The sequence below is a fragment of the Poromitra crassiceps genome (genome assembly GCF_964638095.1).
Source record: "Poromitra crassiceps genome assembly, contig: HAP1_SCAFFOLD_278, whole genome shotgun sequence".
NCBI classification, from domain to species: domain Eukaryota; kingdom Metazoa; phylum Chordata; class Actinopteri; order Beryciformes; family Melamphaidae; genus Poromitra; species Poromitra crassiceps.
Genome location: NW_028152122.1, coordinates 208,051 through 215,000, shown reverse-complemented (window position 1 = coordinate 215,000; position 6,950 = coordinate 208,051). Strand labels below are relative to the sequence as shown.

Below are 6,950 nucleotides of genomic sequence, written 5' to 3'. Positions count from 1 at the left end.
GTCTCAAAGTTGGTAGGGTCGAGGACGGCATGAGGGGAGGCCCGCAAGGGCGCCGCCGGAAAAAATTTGAGGTTTTTGTTTTACCTTTTTTAGCCATATTTAGACGAATATCTAATTTTAAATCAACATTAGGATTATACTGTTGTGATGTCATTATTCAGTATCTTCTCCTTTTCTCAATAACTTTCATGTCACCACCTGCTCAGCTCTCCTGTCCGCATAATTGTAACTAACAAACACAAACTGTAGGTTTAGCCATCTAATCATGTTCTTTCACAAACAGCCGGTTTGGAAAGAAAAAATTGCCACTGAATCCCACACATCATACATCCTACATTTCTTCCTCCTAAGAGTTGCACGATCTTCAGTCAGATGTCAATCGGCACCATTTGACATCCCAATACACTGTTGTCATCGCGCAAGCACATGGCTACTTAATATGGACGTTAACATCCATATTATAGCCAGGGCCGTAGCCAGGGTTCCGAAATAGGGGAGGTCCAGCAAGGGGAGGCGGATTGAGTTTTTTTTTTCCCCTTTTTAAGCCATATTTAGAGTAATATATCATTTTAAATCAACATTAGGATTATACTGTTGTGATGTCATTATTCCGTATATTCTCTTTCATGTCACCACCTGCTCAGCTCTCCTGTCAACATAATTGTAACTAACAAACACAAACTGTTTTAGCCAAATTCATATCAAAATGACACCTACAAACACAGGTACACAACCCAAGCCGTACACAACACACAAAGTCATCATCGATAATAAAAAAAAACATACAGAGGGACATTTATTTATTCCTGATAGGAACGATTGAAAAATAAAATAAAATATATTCTGTTGTTTTTAACTTTACACCACCTCTTTTTGTTACTTATTGGGTCATGAAACTGAAACCATGCATATAGCCACCTGCATACCTGACTTCGGGAGCTTGGCAATTGGCATCATGCATGATTAGCCAGTAGCATCCCAACGTGTCACACAGGTAACATTACTTAAGAGACAGACTAGACACTTACTTTCTTGGTTGTTGCTAAAAAATCTGTCAGTGTCACTCACTGTCTGTCGTTCACTTCGCTCACTGTCTCGCAGCTCGCTCACCTTCAATTATCTCGCCAGGCAGACAGACAGTCATCACTCACCACCATGCTGCTGCTCTCTCGGAATCAAGTTACCGCGGACGCGGCGTCAGATGACTTCCTGCCTGACCTGCCTTTCATTTCAAAATAAAAGCGATCCCGTGTTTTTCATGCTTTTCCATGCAGATTGTTTTATAAAAAAAAAAAAAAAATTTTTTTTTCTTCTTTCCCCTCTGAAATATTAGGGGAGGTCCGGACCTCCCCATCCTCATAGCTAGCTACGGCCCTGATTATAGCCATGTGCTTCAGCTGCGTGCTGTACTTTGCTAAATTAGCATCGATGCTAGCGGGACTTGCCTGCTTGCTGCTGCTTGCACTGCTGCACTGCTGCGTCACTGCTGCTTGCTGGTAATGTTAATCCCATGTCAGAAAAAGTCTCCAGATTTAACTGTGTGTGTGGGTGGGCGTTTGTTTGGTCATCAGCCAAATGAGCCAATCAAACGTGAGTTTGGGGAAAAAAATTTGGACTGGCCCATTCAGTTGTGAAAAACAGGGGTAAATGTAATTTTGAACATATGCAAACTAATTTCACTCAATAATGGTCGGGTCAATTCTATCCTTGCAAAATATGGGAAGACAATCTAAATGACCTATATAACTGCACTCCAAAGATAATGCAAATAAGGTTGCTTAAAAGTTGGTAGGGACAATTGGACATCCTGAAATGTTGGTTGTGACTTGTCACGACGGTCCCTATGCAAATCGACGCGCTTGTGTGAGACGTCTTGAATCAGCTGAATGTGTGAGACATCTTGAATCAGCTGAATGTGTGAGACATCTTGAATCACCTGAATGTGTGAGACATCTTGAATCACCTGAATGTGTGAGACGTCTTGAATCACCTGAATGTGTGAGACATCTTGAATCACCTGAATGTGTGAGACATCTTGAATCACCTGAATGTGTGAGACATCTTGAATCAGCTGAATGTGTCAGACATCTTGAATCACCTGAATGTGTGAGACGTCTTGAATCACCTGAATGTGTGAGACGTCTTGAATCAGCTGAATGTGTGAGACGTCTTGAATCACCTGAATGTGTGAGACATCTTGAATCAGCTGAATGTGGCAGACATCTTGAATCAGCTGAATGTGTGAGACATCTTGAATCAGCTGAATGTGTGAGACACCTTGAATCACCTGAATATGTGAGACGTCTTGAATCAGCTGAATGTGTAAGACGTCTTGGAAGTTGAGAGCAGCTCTTCTTTGTATTGCACAGTAAGCACCTAAACAGGTTTTATCTGTTGTTTCAGTCAAACTCATATCTGTGAAGGTACGGCCATGGCATGGTACGGCATGGCATGGCATGGCATGGCATGGTACGGCATGGCATGGCGACTCATTCAATTCCTCTACGTTCTCATCATCATCCGCCTCTGTCATCTTTCCAAAGTCCGCTACGCTCATGTCTCGTGTCGTTGCTGTTTTGTTTGGTTCGGCATGAAGATGTTTTTTCCCCAGGCGACGGACGCGCCCTATTCTGCCTCTGATTTGCTTAGTCTGATGATTTACCCTAACCTTAACCAATCGTCAGTCCTAAACCCAACCCAATCAGAGGCAGAGTAGGGCGGGTCTTGCTGAGAACCTGAGTGTCCATCATCAAGGAGGCTAAAAAAGGACAAGACGGTCATACGGAAGTGCTTCTACCTGGCTTCTACAGTATCGGCTACACTTGACGCATTGTCTCCTCCTGTTCTATTCCAGACGGTAGCAGACATTTCCACTGCCTGGGAGCTTTCAGCTTTGCTCATGGGTTTTCTCTCTGGGGAAGTAACGTGTAGTGTTTGTTGGACGCTACGGTGCTACTTGTGGTCTGTAAATAGCTTTGCTACTGAAAACACTACATGTAATTGATTCAAAAGGAGCGACGCTACCACCACGCTACTGAGAAATGTAGTTAAGCTATGTAGCATCGCTACTTGTAGCAAGCTCCTGCCCAACACTGGTGGTGGGAGAGTCTAATGTGGAGTTAGGCAGGGGTGCAATGACAGGAGTGGTGCAGACCAACATGAAGGTAGGTACGGACTGAGGGACAGGGGAGTGCGGTGCAGACAAAAGCTATGTTTCGATGACAGGGGGAGTGGTTGACTCTTTTGTAGGCGTTTGGATGGCAGGGGGAGTGGTTGACTCTTCTGTAGGCGTTTGGATGGCAGGGGGAGTGGTTGACTCTTCTGTAGGCGCTTGGATGGCAGGGGGAGTGGTTGACTCTTTTGGATGCGTTTGGATGGCAGGGGGAGTGGTTGACTCTTTTGGAGGCGTTTGGATGGCAGGGGGAGTGGTTGACTCTTTTGGAGGCGTTTCGATGGCAGGCGGAGTGGTTGACTCTTCTGTAGGCGAGGGAGCAGCATCATTCATCTGGGGAGCAGTATAATCCATCAAGGGCTGGAGATATGGGACTTGAGTGAGAGACATCAGTTGCGCTATACTGGCTTGTATAATGCCAGGGGGAGTGGTTGACTCTTCTGTAGGCGTTTGGATGGCAGGGGGAGTGGTTGACTCTTTTGGAGGCGTTTCGATGGCAGGCGGAGTGGTTGACTCTTTTGGAGGCGAGGGAGCAGCGTCATTCATCTGGGGAGCAGTATAATCCATGAGGGGCTGGAGATATGAGACTTCGTTTAAAGGAGTGAGAGACATCAGTTGCGCTATACTGGCTTGTATAATGCCAGGGGGAGTGGTTGACTCTTCTGTAGGCGTTTGGATGGCAGGGGGAGTGGTTGACTCTTTTGTAGGCGTTTCGATGACAGGGGGAGTGGTTGACTCTTTTGTAGGCGTTTCGATGACAGGGGGAGTGGTTGACTCTTTTGTAGGCGTTTCGATGACAGGGGGAGTGGTTGACTCTTTTGTAGGCCTTTCGATGACAGGGGGAGTGGTTGACTCTTTTGTAGGCGAGGGAGCAGCGTCATTCATCTGGGGAGCAGTATACTGGAGATATGGGACTTTGTGTAAAGGAGTGAGAGACATCAGTTGCGCTATACTGGCTTGTATAATGCTCCCTTTATCCATGGGCGTGATGGGGGTGCTGAATGAGGACGATGCCAAGCCGACGCCTGGGACCGTAGGTCGGAGATCGACAGCCGAGGAGGGCGTGGGCACTGTGGTAGCGTACCTGCTGCTCTTGCCTGCCTGGCTCCACCGGAGGAACCACTTTCCACGCTTCTTCTGTCGGAAGAGGACAAGGGGATCGCGGGTGTAGTTATCGCCATCTTGCATGGTCTCAGGGAGGGGAGTATCCTTCGTCTCGGGGAGCAGTAGAATGCAGATGTTGCAGACGAGTGTCAAGCATGCAAAGCTAACATATAGAAGGAAATAGCCCTCCTGCTTGTGGAGCTCCATAATAGGTCCAGTCAGCCTGCCGAAGCCTGCACTGGCCATGGCCAGGCCCAGACCACCACCCCTGATGATGGTGGGTGTGATCTCAGCGCAGAACAAGATGCTGAGGATGCCGACTATGTGTGAGGAGAACATGCCAACGATGGAGAAGAAAATGGAGAAGTCCCTTTTCAGCTCCAATTGCAACTCCACATTCAGCTCGATACTGTACTTCCCCAGGAAGTTGAGCAGGGTGAGCTGCAGCAGTGCCGCCATGGCAGTGAAGATCATGAAGAGGAGGAGGGTGCCTCGTCGCCCTATCCGTAGCACAACCGGGCACATGACCATGCAGGAGGCCACAGCGATGGCTGCCATGGTGTAGTATTTAGACGGACAAGCCCCGTCCCGTCCCGTCGACACGATTTTAGACGGACAAGCCCGTCTTTTTATTGTCACACGGTTACACATCAACACATGCACGGAGGGCCACAAACACACACATGCTGATGGTGGCCGGTGAAATGTGTCCTCTGCATTTAACCCATCCTGGCTTTGTCCTTTCCTCCGGGGGGCAGGCCAGGAGCAGTGGTCGCTTTCTCGTACAGCGCCCGGGGACCGACTTCGGATGTTGTCGTCACTGGTCGGATGACGATGACGATCTGATCTTCTGCATGTTTTTAATGGGGGGGGGGGGTTATATACGGAGGAACCCCCCTGGGGGAGCACGGGGAGAACATGCAAACTCCACACAGACAGAAAGGCCCTTACGACGAGATACCCCACCTGGGCAGTAGGCACTGAAGATATGGGGGGAACACAACCACAGCGCCCGCAGTGTCCGAGGCGAGAATCGAACTCAGGACCTTCTGACTGCGAGGCGACAGCTCTACCACTGAGCCACCGTGCCCCCCGTTTAGCGTAGAATTCAAAGAATATGGGGTTGAACAGGTTGGCCTCCTGGGCCTCGGGGTCCGTCATGCGGCGTTCGAAGCAGTGGTAGATCCCATGGCCGGTCAGCGAGTTGACGCAGAGGTTGACAACGTTCCTCCACAGGTTCTTAGTCCCGATTATTTTGACAATGCATGTCTTTTTGGGTTCCTTTTGAAGAGCTCTTTCCAGTCTTGTGAGGATCTGATCAGCGTCTTGCTCCGTGTTCACATGGTTCTTCTTTGCAATGTGCCCAATACTCCACTTGGAGTGGGCGTACTGCTGAGTGGCCAGCAGCCAGCGCAGCGACTCGGGGAAGATCCAAATGTAGGACAGCATAAGCAGCAGGGGGCAGATGATGACAAACTGGAGGAACTGCCAGTCACGACAGAGGTGTGCAACCCCAGGTATCAGCAGCTGACTACCCAACATCACAAAACTGGGCACCATGTTCATGGAAAAACGGTGTAGTGGCAGACACAGCTCCATTCTGAGGACGTAGAGAGACAGGGTTATCCCTGCCAAGCCGAAGCCCTCAAAGAAGCGCAGAGTGGTGAACATGGTAATATTGTCGGAGAAGGCCACAGTTAAACCAAACACGAGCTTGAAGACCACCGAGACTATCAGCACAGGGTGGCGGCCAAACCAATCAGCAAGGACTCCAAACACCAGGTATCCGAAGATGTTTCCCACCAAGAGGGAGAACTTTGCAATGTGGACATTCCACGCCATGTCACACACCAGACTCCACTTGGTAACCACATTCTGTTCGAGCCCCGCGCACAGCTCAAAGGTCCACTCTTTGCACGCGGGGGTACAATTAATGATCACAGGGTGAGTGTGATCACTTTCATTGTGAAAATGCGGTGTGTGGTTTGAATTAACACATGTGCTTTTACATGGTTGGGCAAGAAAGAAGATATCAGAGTACTGGCTGAATCCAATAAATAACACCGGGATCCATGTCAGCAAGATAAATTCTTTCTGGTAGTTCCCAAATCCCCCGAGAAATGGCAAAACACAGTCGTCGAACCGTGTCAGCACATCCGGCGACATGGACAAATTCTTCAATTGATGGTCCTCCGTTTCGAGCTGCACCACTGCCAGCAATAGTCATCCAATTTATAACCAGCAGGGATGGATTTTATGTCATGTCTATCATGGGTATGACATCATCAGTGAGTTTATGACATCAATGATGATGTCACTGATTATGTCACAATTAAGTGTCATCATCAGTTCAGTGGACATGGTCATTGTGACATCAGTGATTTTATGATATCACTGATCACAATTCTAGAGTACACAATACTAGAATTGACGGAGTAATCTCGCGCATGTGATCTCACGCATGGAATCACAGGTCGTGTGGTGTCACAATCTGGCCGTGACATCACACCTTTTGGTGTGATGTCACACCGATGACATCACAAATTTGCTGAGGTGACATCACAATTGCGCAAGTGTGAACTTATGATGGAGTATTGAGCCTCAGTCACTTTTGAGATTGTCATCAGTGGGTATGCCATCATCAGTGAATTTATGAGACATTGATTATGTCACA

The 6,950-nt window shown here is 48.0% G+C and overlaps 1 pseudogene across 1 annotated transcript in view; it reads right to left on the bottom strand.

The window, feature by feature from the left end:
* Positions 1–6,442, bottom strand: part of LOC310770961 (solute carrier family 22 member 23 pseudogene) — a 16,312-nt pseudogene extending 9,870 nt beyond the window's left edge. Inside the window, exons 1-2 of the transcript in view lie at positions 5,361–6,442; positions 4,257–4,844 (exon numbers count right to left, since the gene is read on the bottom strand). The product of the transcript in view is annotated as a solute carrier family 22 member 23 pseudogene (transcript). The remainder of the gene's footprint in view (positions 1–4,256; positions 4,845–5,360) is intronic.
* Positions 6,443–6,950: the final 508 nt, after the last annotated feature.